Below are 18,215 nucleotides of genomic sequence, written 5' to 3' on the forward strand. Positions count from 1 at the left end.
AGAGAGAGGGAGAAGGGGAGAGGGAAAGGGAGAAGGGGAGAGGGAGAGGAAAAGGAATGAGGGAGAGAGAGAGGGAAGGAGGGAGCAAGGGAAAGGGAGAGGGAATGGGAGAGGGAGAAGGGGAGAAGGAGAGGAAAAGGAATGAGGGAGAGAGGGAAGGAGGGAGCGATGGAGAGGAAGAGGGAGAGGGAGAAGGGGAGAGGGAAAGGGAGAAGGGGAGAGGGAGAGGAAAAGGAATGAGGGAGAGAGGGAGGGAGGGAGCGAGGGAGAGGAAGAGGAAGAGGGAGAAGGGGAGAGGGAAAGGGAGAAGGGGAGAGTGAGAGAGGGAAGGAGGGAGCAGAAGAGGGAGAGAGAGGGAGAAGGGGAGAGGGAAAGGGAGAAGAGGAGAGGGAGAGGAAAAGGAAGGAGGGAGAGAGGGAAGGAGGGAGCGAGGGAGAGGAAGAGGAAGAGGGAGAGAGAGGGGGAGAAGGGGAGAGGGAAAGGGAGAAGGGGAGAGGAAAAGGCATGAGGGAGGGAGAGAGGGAAGGAGGGAGCGAGGGAGAGGGAGAGGGAATGGGAGAGGGAGAAGGGGAGAAGGAGAGGAAAAGGAATGAGGGAGAGAGGGAAGGAGGGAGTGGAAGAGGGAGAGAGAGAGGGAGAAGGGGAGAGGGAAAGGGAGAAGAGGAGAGGGAGAGGAAAAGGAATGAGGGAGAGAGGAAAGGAGGGAGCGAGGGAGAGGAAGAGGAAGAGGGAGAGAGAGGGGGAGAAGGGGAGAGGGAAAGGGAGAAGGGGAGAGGGAGAGGAAAAGGCATGAGGGAGGGAGAGAGGGAAGGAGGGAGCGAGGGAGAGGGAGAGGGAATGGGAGAGGGAGAAGGGGAGAGGGAAAGGGAGAAGGGAGGAGGGAGGGAGAGAGATTTTAATTTGTGTTAGTACTTTGGTACTCATGCCTCAGTTCGACTTGAATAATTGGTAGTGCAAAGATGCATAGACTTTTATATTAGGGAAATGTTATATCCTCTGTATATTTATACAGTGAAGACAGCCAGATTGTAATTCAGTACACCATGTAGAATCACTGTGTATTTTCCACTGGAGACTTGAAAATCTGTTTCTGTTCTGCTGTGCCATTTAAAACATGCAGTACAACTGGGATACAATGCCTAAGTTGCGTATCTATTGCATGTTCGACAATAATTGGAGCTGGTTTCTGTACCAGGTTTTCTAAAGCCTATCTAAAGATAGGTTTTCATAGCACAGAGCAAACGAACTGGAGAAGATTAATAAACATCTCTGTTCAATAATATCTACACATTTTGAACCGATACATTGGTGAACAACAAATGGAACCAGCCATCAAAATGCTAAGTTTGATTTCCAGTATTCCGTACTGTACTTTATGTAGCATTATAGAGCATCTGGCTGTTTTTGAACTCGTTGGCTTAGCATAACCACTTCATAAGGCAAATGGTTAATACTGGCCTGCAGACCTTTTGAGAGGTTGAGCCAAGTCAACTTTTATCTAAAAGAGAGAGAGAGAGAGGGAGGGAGGGAGGGAGAGAGAGAGAGAGAGAGAGAGAGAGAGAGAGAGAGAGAGAGAGAGAGAGAGAGAGAGAGAAGTTAAGATTCATAATATGCTTTATATATATATATATATTCTCATTCTACATCAGCGGGAACCAGTGTCAACAGTCCACAGAGTTTTCAATCAAATGTAATGCTCTCAATAGTTCCTCAGAGCAACTCAATTTCTGATTATTTCACAAAATAATCTCAAAAACCCTGGACTTTCTGCACTCAAATTGTAGCTGCAGCACTATCAGCCAAGCTGCTGGAATGAGAGGCAATAGAGGATGACATTAGATATTGCAAAGCCATCATGGCTGGCAAATTTTGTCAGTGATTTGGACACTTAGACAACTCAACCATCGGATATATGAAGGGTTTCTTGAAACTTGACAGAGATACTGTGACAGGCTCAAGAAGTGTTGGGAAGCCTTAGCTGAAGAGGTTAGTAAAATATAGCTTAACTTTCCATTGAGTTACCATGAGTTCCAATGACATAAAAAAAAGTATTTTGAGGGCAAGGAGATGGATGAAATTGCACAAATAACAGAAAAACAGAATGTCAGAGTTGGATGAGACCTTGGAGGTCATCTAGTCCAACCCTCTGCTCAGGCAGGAAACCCTGTACCATTTCAGACAAACGGTTGCCTAATCTTTTCTTTAAAAACTTCCAGTGTTGGAGCATTCACAGCTTCTGGAGGCAGGTTGTTCCACTGGTTAATTGTTCTAACTGTCAGGAAATTTCTCCTTAGTTCTAGGTTGCTTCTCTCTTTGATTATAAACTAGGCTTTGGATTCTTTCTTCCATTTCATTTTAAAACTCCTAGATCTTTTCAGAATGTTATTTTTCAAGTCAGGATTGGCAAAGGATAATTAATTTTCATCAGGTCACTCCTTAAATTATCCTCCCACATTTTCTTTTTCTGGCTTGCAATTTGTCTTCATCCTAAAGTATCTTCTCTAATTATCCCAGTTTATAGTCTCAGATAATTGAGCTGCAAATCTGTAAGTCTCCTGTTGAAACCTTGACTCTGGGTACAACTTCTTAGCATCTTTAGAAATCCATGTTCCTCCAGCCTCAGTTGAATAGAATAGAGCTGGAAGGGACCGTGGAGATCTTCTAGTCCAGCCTCCTGCTCAAGGACGAGAACCTATACCATTTCAGATAAGTGACTGTGTAGCCTCTTCTTAAAAACCTCCAGTGATGGAGCACCCACGATTTCTGGAGGCAAGCTGTTCCACTTTTTAATTGTCCTCACTGTCAGGAAGTTTCTCCTTAATTCCAGGTTGGACCTCTCCTTGATCAGTTTCCAACCATTGTTTCTCGTCCTGCCTGCTGGTGCTCTGGAGAATAATTTGCCGTTCTCCATCTGCAGTGTAGAAATCATGAAGTTAACAATAAGACGAGCACCGCTTTGAAAGGAGCAGTGAGACAACAGTACACAGACTACACCAAATCCTCCAGAGTATTGTAGAAAAAGTTTCTTCCTCACTTTTCTTTTTCTCCTCTTCCCAGATTTTGACAGCAACATCTTTCGCCTGGTTGTGTTATTATTTTCTTCTGCTGTCAGTGAGTTCCGACCGTTTTTTTCTCAGCCAAGGTTTCAATACTTGGAGTGCTGTTTGCTTCCCAGTTTTGCAGCATTAAGCGTGTGGTGACAGCTTCGACTTTTGCAACTCCAGCCCATCTGGCCACAACTTCCATACAGATGATAAGCACAACAATATCCGGCGAGTCACACTTCAAGATTTCCACCGAGCTGGTTTGAATAGATTCCTCAACTGTGGCATGAAATTGGCTCCCAGGAGAGAATCTGGTGGCTTTGCTGTTCCATCTTAGTGCATATTAACCTTAGTCAGATGACTTTCTCATAGAATATATCTCTGCCTATGTTCCAGCCTACGACCAGCCCTGTTGGAATGTCAGGGACAACCCCTTTTTATAAACAATAGGCTGGAACTAATCCAACCAAATTTATTTGCAAAAGCTAAACGAAAAAGTTCAAACAAAAGTTAAACAAATACAGACCAAGACTTTATCAGAAGCTCTTCAAACGGTTGCCTTCAGCAACCAGCACCTCCCACACATGCCCCTTTTAAACAGCAGTCCCAAGGCGTGGCTTCTCATTGCCTTCTCCCGAGTTGCCTCATTGCTTTCCTCTGCTCAGTTCTGCTGGATTGCCTCCTGCTCCTAGCATCCCTGAACAGAGCCAGCTGTGGATCATCTTCTTCCAATCTTTCAGGCTCACACAGCTGGGTCTGAGGAGGAACAAGACGGGAGGGGCCTGGCTGAGAGTTCTGCGGTGCATCAGAACCTTCCTCTGACACCAAACCCCTCCTCCTCTTCAGAATTGTCCGACTCAGCTGATGAATCCACAGGCTGACGCTGAATCACAACAGCTTATAGGAATTGGATAAAGATAAAACTGTATTTAAAATTCAGCCTCTCTTCTCCTTCTCCTTCTCCTTCTCCTTCTCCTTCTCCTTCTCCTTCTCCTTTTCCTTCTCTCCTCCTCCTCCTCCTTTCCTCCTTCCCCTTCTCTTCCTCTTCTCTTCTCCTTTTCCTTCCCTCCTCCTCCTCTTCCTCCTCCTCCTCTCCACAAATCCCACTCCCTTCCAGCACTGATGATGTTACCTTATTAGGTAATGAGACGTCTGCAAGAAAACCACCAAGCTCCGAGAGCACCAAGGACCCCTCAGGTCAACCCTGAGCTACAAGTATCCTTTCCTCCTTCTCCTTTTCCCAAAGATGATTTTACATGAGGCAACTGGACTTTCTTTTCTCTCTTTGAAGACATTTTCCTTCTCATCCAAGAATCTCCTTCAGCTCTGACTGGATGGTGGGGAATGAAAGGATTTATATTCCTTGCAGAGAGCTGGTCATTTGTATTCTTTGAGCGAGTCATTGATTTCCTCTGGAGATTTGTCTGTGTCCTTGGGGGTCTCCTGGGTAGTGCAAATGGGTGTGGAGCCTTCTTGGAACTGTTGAAAGGACTGTGTTGTACACAGGAGATGTGTGGTGTTGTATCCCTCCCCCTCTGTTGAGAGAGGGCTGTTGAGTTTTGACCTAGATGGCCTCTTGGACCCCTTTTTCAAACCAGCGGTCCTCTCTGTCCGAAATATGGACTTTGCTGTCTTCAAAAGAATAGACTTTCTCTTTTAAATGCAGATGAACAGCTGAATCTTGTCCTGATGGGTTTGTTCTCAGTTGGGTTTGTTTGTGAGCTTAAATGGACTCCAGAAGATGGTAGAGGACAGGAAGGCCTGGAGGAACATTGTCCATAGAGTCGCAATGGGTCGGACATGACTTCGCAACTAACAACAACAAATAAGGCAAACATGACTATATCTAATTTATCATTTCACTTTTGAGCGATGCAGTGACAAAATTTAACAAGCACATATAAAATACGGGCTACAGAGAGAGTACCAAACTTGTGAATTGTTTCTTTACTCCTTTGATCCCACACACTTACTACTGCGTAGTGGCCCAGTTGCAGCCAAAGATAATAGTTTTAGATTGGGATGGGATGGGATGGGATGGGTGGGTGAGTGGGTGGTTAGATGGATGGATGGATGGATGGATGGATGGAGGCATGCAGGCATGGATGAAAACAGAGTCATGTATATTTATGGACAACCTATACATGTACTAAACAATCAAAGAAAGAAACACTGTGAGGTTCGCGAAATGAATAGACAATTGAATAGAAACGAGCTGGAAGGGACCTTGGAGGTCTTCTAGTCCAGCCCCCTGCTCAATCAGGGGAACCTCTACCATTTCAGACAAGTGACTGTCTAGCCTCTTCTTAAAAGCCTCCAGTGATGGCGCGCCCACGATTTCTGAAGGTTTCTGAAATGAGGAGATTTGCACTGGTTGAAACTTCATGCTTCTCTTCAGCTACTACGAAAAACTCTGCTGCTCTTTTATTGGTCTGCTAAACAGGCGGGCAGCCCTGTAGCTTTTCACAGTGGGACTAACCAGGTCTTCTTTCTTTTCACACTCAGTGAGTCAACAACCACAACAAAAACCACCGGGGTTGAGAGAGATGACATTAGGGGAAGGCTGATTGTTACATTATGCGATTGCCTACCTGATGTAATCCACATAAGGTTCTTTTCATTTCAAGGTTGGTGGTGTGAAAGAGGAAGGGTTGGTTGTGAAGTGAAAACAGAGGGACTGTGAAGCTCGCTCAGTGCCTCACTCAGACATGACAAACAAGACAGGACATTTGTACCTTAAAGTAATTTGCCTGCTCATAAATAGAAATGAGCCGGAGGGAGCTCTATACAGTACATGGTTATGTATATATAGAATGCAGACATCCAGCTTATTCCTTTGTTTGTCAATGGCTCACTTTCAGGTATATGAATAGAACTGCAAACAATTGCACGCTTTTTTCTGCCTTCTTTCCAGTAATACAAGTATAATAAGAAGGGGATATTTTGCAAGCTAATGTAACTGTCCCCCATCTCTCTCTGTTTGTGTCTCTCCCTTCTTCCCTCCTAATACCCCCAGAGACACAGACTTTGTTAATTTGTTTCTTGATAATTTCATTGTGCTTCTGCAACTTTATTATGCAAATGTACTGACTGGTCATTTTTTCTATTCTGATGTTGGAATTGTTTCTCCTACAGCTCACTCCTTTATTTAGCCTGATTAAAAGAATGATTACAGTGATTAATATTTATTTGTTGTTAGTTGTGAAGTCATGTCTGACCCATCGCAGCCCCATGGACCACATTCCTCCAGGCCTTCCTGTCCTCTACCATCTTCTGGAGTCCCTTTAAGCTCACACCTACTACTTCATTGACTCCATTCAGCCGCCTCATTCTCTGTCGTCCCATTCTTCTCTTGGCCTCAACCTTTCCCAGCATTAGGCTCTTCTCCAATGAGTCCTCCCTTCTCATTAGGTGGCCAAAGTATTTGAGTTTCAACTTCAGGATCTGGCTTTCTAAAGAGCAGTCAGGGTTGATCTCCTCTAGGACTGACCGGTTTGATCGCCTTGCAGTCCAAGGGACTCGCAGGAGTCTTCTCCAGCACCATAGATCAAAGGCTTCAATTCTTTGGTGCTCAGCCTTTCTTATGGTCCAGCTTTCACAGCCATACATTGAAACTGGGAAAACCTAATATTTATATGTTACTTATAAGTAAGGGTGTATGTCTATACGTATGTTGTATATAAAAGGTAAGGTAAATGTTCCCCTGCACATGCATGCTAGTCGTTTCTAACTCTAGGGGCCAGTGCTCATCTCCGTTTCAAAGCCGAAGAGCCAGCGCTTGTCCAAGGACGTCTCTGTGGTCATGTGGCTGGCATGACTAGATGCCAAAGGTGCACGGAACGCTGTTACCTTCCCACCATAGTGGTCCCTATTTTACCTACTTGCATTTTTATGTGCTTTCGAACTGCTAGGTTGGCAGAAGCTGGGATGAGTAACAGGCGCTGACTCTGTTACGGCGGCACTCGGGATTCGACCTGCCAAACTGCCGACCTTCTGATCAACAAGCTCAGCGTCCTAACCCACTGAGCCACCGCGTCCCTCATGTTGCATATAGTATGTTTTAAATGTGTGTTTTATGTGTGTGTACACTTTGAGAGGAAGGAACTAAATTTCATTTTTAATGTGTGTCATTGTGTCCACAGGGGGAAAACAATGACAATAAAGGTTATCTAATCTAATCTAATCTAAAAAATGCCATAAAAATATGCTATGATTGACATTGAAATGAGCACACTGTTTTTTAAAGCCAGATGACCCTTTCCCCCCCTCTTGAAATTGCATCTGTGTGACAAACAGGATCACCACTTATTCCATATGCTTGTTATTTTTATCGAGATGGTGTATTGTTTGAAAAGACTAAGATTCTTTGTCTTTTTTCATAACAGTTTTATTGACCATTACAATTAAAAGAATAAAAGCTAATACAGTTAAAAAGAAATAAAGAGTAAAAAGGAAAACAACAACAAAGAAAAACAGAGTGGAAAGCAAAATTGAAAAGAAAAGATAACAATACAATAACAAAGGGGAAAAAAAGAAATATATAAAGAGATTATTTCCCACTTTGTCACAACAAATATAAACAATTTTAGCAACCGTTACCTTCTCGTAAAATACAACAAATTATCTCTCCTTCTCATATCGCCTCTTTTATTTATAAACAAAACCTTAAAACCTTGTCATTCAGTCTTGATTAACAAATGTCCATTAAGGGTTACCACAGACAGCAAACTATCTATTTTAACTTCAATCACATACATCAGCTTTATATTCCTTTACTTTACTTTTAACAATCTTGGTTTACAATCCCTTCCAGAAAACGATCTCCCAGTCACTTTTCTGGCTTGTTACTTCTATATCCCTTTTAACTGTTAAAACACTAGCAGTTTCATATGTCCAGTATATCATTATTATTATTATTATTATTGCATATAATTCTTGGAACCCATTTTGGTTCTTCTTTAATTAAATATTTAGTTGCTTGTGATTCCCTCCAGTGTTCAGCCTTCAAACTCCCAACCTTTCCAAATTTTCCTCATATTTGAAAATAATAATAATAATAATAATAATAATAATAATAATAATAATAATAATAATAATAATAATAATTCCAAAAGTGATCAAGGCTCAGCCAAATTTTATTTCCATACAGCTGCATTACAACCGTGAATTTAGTTGGAATGCCTAAACTCCCAGCTGTTCAACTCACAAGCTAACCACAAAAACTTCATTTCCTATAGTCTACTCATGAGAAGCAGCTGTCTGGAGTATGTGGGGGTGAGCTCATGCTCTCTTTTTTCTCCAGAGAGATTTCACCAGCCAGGACTCATTCTCTGGTGAACCAATTTCACCCTCCTTTTTTTTTAGATCTCTAGTTCACCATGTCCTCACTAGAATTTGAGTAGAAGACTCTTTGTTTTTTTTTATATCTTTCAACAAACTTTCTTAATCATAACAAGGTACCCACAAGTCTTAGGCCTCAGAAGTACTATTCCCATTTGCCTCAATGCTGGTTCCCTTTCAATTCTTCTTGTTCTATAACACCTAAGCCTTAAACCCCCAGCACTACAGTTATTGCCTTGTGAAATCCAGAGGGAAATTGTGCTCTTTCAGGGCATGGCAATCACTGTTCCAAAGCCAGGTTTAAAATAAACAATGAAAAATATTTGCAAGTATCATTGCTTATTGAACTCTCTGTTTGATGCTGCTGCCCACCTGCCAGTTATGGCTGTTAATTCATTGGCTAAGCACACCAGTGTGCACTAAAGGGTCACCATCCTGTTTTTTTCACAAAGCAATGGGGCAGAATAGTGTTCGGATGGCTTAAATTACATTTTAGGATCTACAGGGTCAGGAGTCTGCTTTTCATAAACATGCACTCTGGGTTGGTGCCTTGCGAGCTGCAGCTTTCTACATGCATGATACAAAGCAGCCATCCTTTTATTTGTATTACTTGAAGCCTTTGTCTACAAAATAGCTCTTGTAGCTGTTTGGGGCCATTTGTAAATAACAGTACTTTCAGCATACAAAGCACAGACAGAGAAAGAGACTTTATGAAGCATTCCTGCTGTTATTTATCTCTGTGCGATGACCAGGAAAAATACAAAAACCAAATTTGATGCAGCCGTGGACATGTTTAAGCTTTGGTTTACAAATAAAAGATAATCAACTAGAAGTCAAAATGAGGAAAAACACATTGAATTCTCCTGCTCAAGGTATAAATGCAGATGTTATTGCAAATGTGTAGAAAAGATCTTAGGTTGCTTGTTATGAACAGTCAAAAGCCAGGGATCGAGAGCTTGTAGACGTCACTCATTAAACTCTATCCCATTAAACTCTATCCATTTGTGACTTTCCACCACAACCTTAGTGTCAAGGATGAAACTCTGTCAGCTACATGCCTCTATGTTTCAACTTGCCTTTAGAGTAAGGGAGGAAGGTGTTAGTTTCAAATGGATTAGTTGGAGAAAGGAAACTTCTACGATTCTGCTGAAGACTAAAAGAGCTTGAAACCTTTTCAAGGACCCCATAACAGGTGTGGATTTGAAGCACATGGTTCCCATAACAAAGTGAACTTGTTGATATGGACTACATAAGACGTTGAGCATTTGGCTGGGGAAATTATTGTTTAAGTCTATGAATTGGTGTTGGAACCTTGGAGTTAGTTTTGCTTCAACATTACTATGCAGTATATTCAATAACCAGTAAGATTTTCAGAGACAGAATGAACCTGGAGTTTTATCTGGATTCTCAAGCTGGATGTTGACACTTAGCTCAATTACATATATAAAAGCTCAAAATTCAATTCCACAATAAGTCGGTCACTCAGGCCTGAATTTTCTTTGAGGATGTACATTCAAGGCAAATTGAGTCATTTTCAACCAAACTCAGCTGGTCCAGATGAATGGGCAATCATTGGGAATTTTAAACTGGAGGGTTGAGAAAATGCAATGGAAAAATAAGCATCTGGCAAACATATTTGCAAGAGGTGTGTTCATGTGGTCACCAGGAAAGGAGTACATTTCAAAAGAAATTTTAGCTTGTACCCAGTAAACCAACAATGAGCAGACTTAGACAATGAGCATATTAGGCGTGATTGACAGGGTTGATTTATTTCAATTCTCTCTCCACCCACAGATGATGAGTGTAGAGAAGAGCAACAATATAAGGATAATCAGGGGACTGGAAGCTAAAAACATATTAGGAACGGCTGCTGGCATTGGGTATGTCTAATTTAATGAAAAGAAGGACCAGGGGAGACATGATAGCAGTGTTCCAATATCTCAGGGGCTGCCCCAAAGAAGAGGGAGTCATGCTATTCTCCAAAGCACCTGAAAGTAGGACAAGAAGCAATGGATGGAAACTAATCAAGGAGAGAAGAAATCTAGAACTGAGGAGATATTTCTTGACAGAACAATTCACCAGTGGTGCAACATTGGAAGTTTCTAAGAAGAAACTGGTCAGCCGTTTGTCTGAAATGGTATAGGGTTTCCTGCCTGAGCAGGCGGTTGGACTAGAAGACCTCCAAGGTCCCTTCCAACTCTGTTATTCCATACTTCTTGGTTGAGACAGGGCACTGTATGCTTACTGCAGCAAATAAACAGGGAAAATTGTCTACTTACTTATTGTAAGTAGAAAAGCAAAAGGTTGAAGACAGATGCACGAAGGAAGGAAGGAAGGAAGGAAGGAAGGAAGGAAGGAAGGAAGGAAGGAAGGAAGGAAGGAAGATATTAAATATATCTGATGATTTAGCAGGTCATTATTATTCAACTTTTAAAGAGAAAATCTTAAAAGTTTTCTTTATGGCTCAGAGAGAGATTTTGATTGTTTGTTAGATTTCCTTCTCTTTCATTTGATCAGCCAAAAAAAGAGAAGTAAACAGGAGAAAAATGCTTGATTAGAGTAAGCATATGCAGATTAATATAAGTACCCCCAGATAGCACAAATTGTTCATGACACTCAATGGAATTTGGCATTCTGATTTAGGCATATAAGCAGGTGCCAGAAAGCTATCAGTCAGAAGAAAAAAAACAAACAAACAGCTTGAGATGCTAGCTTTGGCACTGCAAAACATTATTAAGGACATTTTTCCATTTCTGATTTGCAATTTCTCTTTCTGTTACTTTTAATATCAGCACTGTCCCTTTTGCCAGTTCGGTAACCCTTTGCATTTTGGAACTTGATTCTTGAATACATGCTTTCCTGGCCTGACTGTTACATTAACTGAACAATTGCATTTCTTCCCATCAGCTCACAGCAGAGTTATTGGTTAACTAAGCTTACTTAAGGCACCTGGAGAAACCATAGACTAAAATGCATCACTGTAATATGAAGGATATAAAAGGCATCCCGCTGGTTCCATTGATTGGCAACTTATCTTATTAAATGTAGAAAATGTTGGCTTAAGCGTCTTTGAATAAGCAGTTGGAGCCGAGTTAAGAAGTTAGCAAATATTCTTTGATTTGCAAATAAGATTGTCTCAATAGATCCAGTGCTACCGACTATTTTTAAGCAAGATCCCCTGGACGCCCACCAGCATGATAGGATTAGCTTGAGAACAATGCAGGGCACCTACGATATGTGGACTACATACAGAACACGGTGGGTACCGAAAGCCATTAGGTTGGTTGCTTTGGGTTGCTAGGCAATCTTCATGCCAACACTTATGAGGTCTACCCGTCTTGACGACTTCTGTTTTTATTCTTTTAAGGGTCTAGTGAATTAATCATCTGTTTGCTCTTTCATGATCCTTGCTATCAATATTCAACACACACAACACGTGTATAAACACACACACACAAACACATATTCATTTAAAACAAAGAAGCAAATATCCATGGTAGGAGCTTCAGTCACAAGCTTCATGTCCATGGGAACCTCCCATCATGATTAAGCTTTGGAATTTAAATCGATCTTCTTCTTCTTCTTCTTCTTCTTCTTCTTCTTCTTCTTCTTCTTCTTCTTCTTCTTCTTCTTCTTCTTCTTCTTCTTCTTCTTCTCCTTCTCCTTCTCCTTCTCCTTCTCCTTCTCCTTCTCCTTCTCCTTCTCCTTCTCCTTCTCCTTCTCCTTCTCCTTCTCCTTCTCCTTCTCCTTCTCCTTCTCCTTCTCCTTCTCCTTCTCCTTCTCCTTCTCCTTCTCCTTCTTCTTCTTCTTCTTCTTCTTCTTCTTCTTCTTCTTCTTCTTCTTCTTCTTCTTCTTCTTCTCAATAACAATAACATTGGAAGGGACCTTGTAGGTCATCTGGTCCAACCCTCTGCTCAGGCAGGAAACCCTATACCATTTCAGACAAATGGCTATCCAGTCTCTTCTTAAAAACCTCCAGTGTTGGTGCATTCACAGCTTCTGGAGGCAGGTTGTTCCACTGGTTAATTGTTCTCACTGTCAGGAAATTTCTCCTTAGTTCCAGGTTGCTTCTCTCTTTGGTTAGTTTCCATCAAACACAAATTGTTCCATGTGCAACAATCTGTGTTTGAATGTCAATTATTATTCCCATTTTGTGTGTAGGTGTGTGTAAACAGAAGCCATAAAAACACAACAGGGGCCAGAGTGAATTGACCCAGAATTAATTCAATCCATCTTTCCTGCTTGTCCAACCAAACATTTCCCTCCCGCTACTTTATCCATTTACCAGTAATCACAAGTATATTATTGCTAAATCTGTCAGTTCAGGGTTTAACTACTATGGTAAAAATAATACAATGTATAATAGAAGACTATAAAAGCAACTCCTATTTGTATCTTTTACCATAGTAATTAAACATTGAACTGACAGATTTATTATGTATGTATGTGTGTGTGTGTGTGTGTGTTACCTTGCTAGGCCCCAAACATGGGACAAATCTTATTTCCTTTTTCAGCCTAACCCAAGGCCATCCACAGGCAGTGGTCACAGTAGTGACAGCTCATATTTGTGTAAATTTTTTTGGATCCCTTTAATTCTTTGTTAGCAATAAAAAAAATACAGTTGGTTGAGTGATGGGCTGATCATCAAGTCGTTACAACACTCAAGTCGTTACAACACTCAAGTCGTTACAACACAATAGGCACATAGCCATCACCTCAGCCATCGCCTCAGCCACACAGGATGTTACAAAACAACCGACTCAGCTGCAGACAACAACTCCATCATCCAATCAGGATGTAACAACACAGCCTGATACAACCCACTTACAGCAACAATGCCAGCACCACACACAACCCCACCAATATTTATAGAGAGACGGCAGCTCCGATCACACTTTGCTCACACAAGCAGAAAACCAAAGACACCAACATGAAGATGGCGAGTGGGACCTCGTCAAAACGTCACCAAGACACCCTCAATCCTACATGGGAAAAGACCTGAATACACCAAATATATATATAAATGTTGAGACTCTAGAAAGAGTGCAGAAAAGACCAACTTCCTTCCTTCCTTCCTTCCTTCCTTTCTTCCTTCCCTCCCTCCCTCCCTCCCTCCCTGTTTTTCTTTTTTCTTTCCTTCCCTCCCTCCCTGTCTCTTTCCTTTCCTTTCCTTTCCTTTCCTTTCCTTTCCTTTCCTTTCCTTTCCTTTCCTTTCCTTTCCTTTCCTTTCCTTTCCTTTCCTTTCCTTTCCTTTCCTTTCCTTTTCCTTCCTTCCTTCCTTCCCTCCCTCCTACCTCTTTTTCTTCTTTCTTTCTTTCTTTCTTTCTTTCTTTCTTTCTTTCTTTCTTTCTTTCTTTCTTTCTTTCTTTCTTTCCTTCCTTCCTTCCTTCCTTCCTTCCTTCCTTCCTTCCTTTCCTTTCCTTTCCTTTCCTTTCCTTTCCTTTCCTTTCCTTTCCTTTCCTTTCCTTTCCTTTCCTTTTTTCAATCTCAGTTCTCTGAGCAGTGCATATATTATAACAACACAGAAATATCTGGGGCCTTCTGATCCTGATTATCTAGAGGACATATCGACTTTTTACTCATACTAAAATTATTCCCACTGATGCCTGACCTCTATTTTAAGCTGAGGGGTGTCTGGTCAACTTCCAAGTTGATTTTCCTATCAGTTCAGCAGTAAGATTTTGGTTGTCTAAATATGAAATTTCAATTTAGCTTCAGTTGCTCTGATCACCTGGAGTGAAGTCCAGCATGACTGGCTGCAGTTTCAGATTTTTATACCCTGGTCTGAAGTGGATTTAGCACTGTTTTTTTAAAAAATTCTGGCTATTTTCCAATCTGAGTCTAAGCTTTCCGTATGTGCACTTAAAAGCTAATCTGGTGATCAACATTTCATCACAACGTGGCTGATAACCACAATTGTTCAGAGTCACATCATTCCTTTCCAAAACTCTAATCTGATAATAAACACCATTGGCATTGACAAATTCACCATCTGTCAACTGCAAAAGGCAGCTTTACTTGAAACAGCTTACATCCTGTGAGGATATCTGTAACACCATCGAACATCTACATCTGCCTATCTGAGGTCCTTGAGAAGGATTTGACAGGTGGAGAAAAACGTCAGTTCCAGTCTGAACATCTGAGTGACTCTGCAACAAACTATAATATAATAATCACACTTATAGGTCATGAACAGCTGGTTTAAGCAGAAGGTTAGGCATAGATATAGGTCTTTTCCCTCTGAGTATTATAATAACATTATAGGACTATGGGTGACATGATAGCCATGTCTCAATATCTCAGGGGCTGCCACAAAGAAGAGGGAGTCAAGCTATTCTCCAAAACACCTAAAGGCAGGACAAGAAGCAATGGATGGAAACTAACCAAAGAAAGAAGCAACCAAGGACTAAGGAGAATCTTCCTGACAGTGAGAATAATTAACCAGTGGAACCACCTGCCACCAGAAGCTGTGAGTGCTCTAACACTGGACATTTTTAAGAAGAGACTGGACAGCCACTTTTCTGAAATGGTGTAGGGTTTCCTGCCTGAGCAGAGTGGTTGGACTAGATGATCTATAAGGTCCCTTCCAACATCATCATCATCATCATCATCATCATCATCATCATCATCATCATCATAATCGTCATCGTCATCGTCATCATCATCGTCATCGTCATCGTCATTGTTATTGTTATTGTTATTATTATTCATACTGTAGCAATATAAGGATGGATGTGTTCTGTTCCAACCTACGACTGGCCCTGTTTGAATATCAGGGACAACCCATTTTTATAATCAACAGGCTGGAACTAACCCAACCAAATTTATTTACAAAAGTTAAATGAGTTCCAACAAGACTTAAACCAAAAAGGTTAAAAAAGGTAAACAGGAATAACAGACCAGGACTCTAGCAGAAGCTCTTCAAACGGTTGCCTTCAGCAACCAGCACTTCCCACACATTACCCTTTTAACAGCAGTCCCAAGGCGTGGCTTCTCATTGCCTTCTCCCGAGTTGCCTCATTGCTTTCCTCTGCTCAGTTCTGCTAGATTGCCTCCTGCTCCTAGCTTCCCTGAACAGAGCCAGCTGTGGATCATCTTCTTCCAATCTTTCAGGCTCACACAGCTGGGTCTGAGGAGGAACAAGACGGGAGGGGCCAGGCTGAGAGTTCTGCGGTGCATCAGAACCTTCCTCTGACACCAAAGGCTCTCCAAATCCCTCCTCCTCCTCCTCTTCAGAATCGTCCAACTTAGCTGCCAAAACCACAGGCTGACGCTGAATCACAACAGGATGTTACTCTGGCTGACAAAGTAAGCATGCAGCAGCACATGCGTCATGATGTCATCACATAAATGCTGCATTTACATAATCTGCATGTCAACGTGACTGACACCATGTGCATGTGTTGATATGACATGATTATCCTCTGTCGCCATGGTTTCTAATGGCTGGCCATTAACAGAAGGCAAATGCAGGCATTAGCCAAATCTATTTCCACAGGCATTTCTGGTTATTTATGATTTCTTAAATAGCTTGGACAGAACCCGATTTGCTGTTTTGAAGATAACATCTAAATTATATTGTTTCCCGATTCTGTTCAGCTGACTAATTTCCTAGCACCATATTGCTTTCCTATTAATATTAGCATTGCAAAATTTAACCAGAGAGGTAAGGAATAGGCTGGAATGCTGCTCCGGCTTATTTGTCTATTTATTTCCAAGATTTCTATCTCACCTTTTCATTAAAAAAAAAAAATCCTCAGGACAGCTACCCCACAAAGGAAAACCAATAAAGCATCAGATCGATGAACAGTTAAAAGAAGGAAGAGATAATAGCTAAATGGTTAACACATAAAATGTCTAGTAAATTAGAAACTCAAAAATTCATTTGTAGGCATGATTTGGAAGCTAGGGTGATACCGGAAAGATATCACAAGCCTTAAACCAAAAAGACTTGATGTTTGTATCAATGGTACAAACCAACCACTGCAAACTGTATAATTAGGGGACTGGAGGCTAAAACATATAAGGAATGTTTGCTGGAATTTGGGATAGCGCCCCGGAGCTATGGAATCAGTTACCGGTTGAGCTCCGGATGGCGCCCGATCTTTGCTCCTTTCGCCGCGAAAACATTCTTATTCGAACAAGCCGGCCTGGCCTGATGGGGGATTGGTGGGGTTTTTTATTTATTTATTTATTTATTTATTTATTTATTAATTTAATTTATATACCGCCCTTCTCTCAAGAGACTCAGGGCGGTTAACAGGGCAATACGTAAAAAACAGATACAAAAGTTAAAATTATTAAAACATGATTAAACAATGCCCATAATACAAATTTAAAATTAAAGTCATAATAACAAATAACAAACCCACCCCGTCCCATCAGGCCAGGCCCGCTTCCTTAAAGAGATGGGTTTTAAGGTCACGCCGGAAGGAGCGGAGGTCGGGCGCCATCCGGAGCTCTACCGGAAGATGGTTCCATAAGTCCGGTGCACCCACAGAGAACGCTCTCCCCCTGGGGGCCACCAGTCGGCATTCTTTGACCGGCGGCACCCTGAGGAGGCCCTCTCTGTGGGAGCATACTGGGCGGAGGGAAGTTGACGCCGGCTGCAGGTGCTCCCCAAGGTATTCTGGACCCATGCCATGGAGGGCTTTGTAGGTCATTACCAACACCTTGAACCTCACCCGGAAGACAACTGGTAACCAATGCAGCTCGCGGAGCAAAGGTGTAACACGGGAGTATCGGGAGACCCCCGACACAACTCTCGCGGCTGCATTCTGTACCAATTGGAGCCTCCGAGTGGTCTTCAAGGGTAGCCCCATGTAGAGAGTGTTGCAGTAATCAAGACGAGAGGTCACGAGCGCATGAGTGACCGTGCGCAAGGCATCCCGGTCTAGATAGGGCCGCAACTGGTGCACCAGGCGAACCTGGGCGAACCTGTTGTTTTATTGGGGTTTTAATATTGTATTGACTGTTTTTAGTGGGCATATATTTAATCCTTTTTTAATTTTTGTAACTTTGTATTTTTATTCTTGCCCTGTTCACTGCCCTGAGTCCTTCGGGAGAAGGGCGGTATATAAATATTATTAAATAAATAAATAAATAAATAATGAAATGAAGGACTAGGGGTGACATGATAGCAGCCTTCACTATCTAAGGGGCTGCCAGAAAGGAGAAAGGGTCAATCTATTGAAGAAGAAAGAGTCAACCTATTCTCCAAAGCACCTGAAGATAGGTCAAGAAGCAGTAGATGGAGATAACCAATCTAGAATTACTCTAAGGAGAAGTTTCCTGACAGCTAAAGCAATTAATCAGTGGAATGACTTGCCTCTGGAAGTTGTGGGTGCTTCAACACTAGAGGGATTTTCAGAAGAGACTGGACAGCCAATTGCCTGAAATGCTATAGAGCAATTATGGCAAAACATTCAGAGACCGAGTGCCCAAACTGCAACCTAAAACCCACTTATATATCGTCGGGTGCCAAGTGGGCATGGCCCACTGGAGGAAAATTCCACTTAGGGTTAGGGTTAGGTCACCATGAACTCATATAGGAAAATGGACATCGCCAACAAACTTGGAGTGCTTGGGTATGGTTAGGAGGGAATTTACCTTTCTAGGCTGCCCTATCTATGTTTCCTGCTAAAATAAATGGGAAAATCCCATTGGAGGAAAATTCCTCTTAGGGTTAAGGTTAGGTCACCATGAACTCATACAGTAAAATGGACATCACCAACAAACTCAGAGTGCTTGGGTATGGTTAGGAGGGCACTTACTTTTCTAGGCTGCCCTATCTATGTTTTCTGGTAAAATACATGGGAAAATCCCATTGGA

Source organism: Vipera ursinii (assembly GCF_947247035.1).
Source record: "Vipera ursinii genome assembly, chromosome: 4".
NCBI classification, from domain to species: Eukaryota; Metazoa; Chordata; class Lepidosauria; order Squamata; family Viperidae; genus Vipera; species Vipera ursinii.